A 1173-nucleotide genomic window follows, 5' to 3' on the forward strand; every position below is an offset into this window, starting at 1 on the left:
TCTTGCTTCCGACTAAAAATATCCAAAGGCCCACTGAGAGTAAGTTGTATAAATGAATTGCTCTTGTGTTTCTATAATGGAAAATTATAAAGCAGTAAACATTAAAAACTACAGTTACAGTCAGATATGGATAAATCTCACAAATACTATATGTTGAACCACAGAAGCCAGTCTTCCTATTACTTATAGGAAGGGGTCTGAGGAGGTCCCCCAAGAGGAAATGGGGACCACAACTTGCCCCGTGGAGTAAATTTGTGGATTCATGACAGAAAAGAGTCTCAGGATGCATCAGTGAGAGACATGCAGATTTATTAGGCAGAGTTAGAAAGCAAAGGAGGATAAGGAAGAGGATTCCAGCTTGAGCAGCTGCCCAGGACTCATGGGGAAGAAGAGGTGCAGACTGGTCCATGCGCGACGGGTGAGCTGAGGTGGGCAGGTGTGGTAGATATTTCTGGCTTAAGAGGCAGTTTGGTTCCCATGCACTGACTTTCTTGCTGGGAGCCGAGCTCATGTTAGATACTCCCTGAGGCTCTGCTTTGCCTTAAACCTGAGGTGATGGCACTTGTGGGACAATGGCTGGAGACCACTAGGCAATGCTCTAGGGGCTCTGAAAGGGCGCTTTGTTAAAGTTGGCAATTAAAGGGCCAGCCAAATAGCTTAAAGGTCTATCCTCTGCTGCTGTGTTGGCCGGGCCCCCGGGGCATGCTGAGACAATGAATGAGACTGACCATGTTGGCACCTGCCTGTAATTCCAGCCCTTGGGAGGCTGAAAGCAGGAGGATCGCTGAGTCGATCTCCGTAGTGAGACCCTGTAGACCCTGTACTAATATTTAAATAAATAAGGTTGGCAATTAAATTTCCCTGCAAACCCTGAGACACATTTAAGTTGCTCTTATCTTGGTATCCTCAGTCTTGGAAGGGGATGAAAAGGCCAAGAAAGTTAGGACTCATTAATGATGAAGTACAGACACTCCTTGTTGATCAGTTCACCTTGACCCAGAGTTTTAAGGTAATAAGGGAGACAGAAGTGAAAGCAGAAGCACCAACCTTGAAACTGTAGTTTTCTTCACTCCTGTCTTTATTTCTTCTATACACTCTGAGTCCCTTTACTGTAAAATTCAAAACATACAAAACTTATAGAACTTGGAGTGATATTTTCCTTACAGCAAAACC

Source organism: Octodon degus, unplaced genomic scaffold (assembly GCF_000260255.1).
Source record: "Octodon degus isolate 3935 unplaced genomic scaffold, OctDeg1.0 scaffold00012, whole genome shotgun sequence".
Classification (NCBI taxonomy): Eukaryota; Metazoa; Chordata; class Mammalia; order Rodentia; family Octodontidae; genus Octodon; species Octodon degus.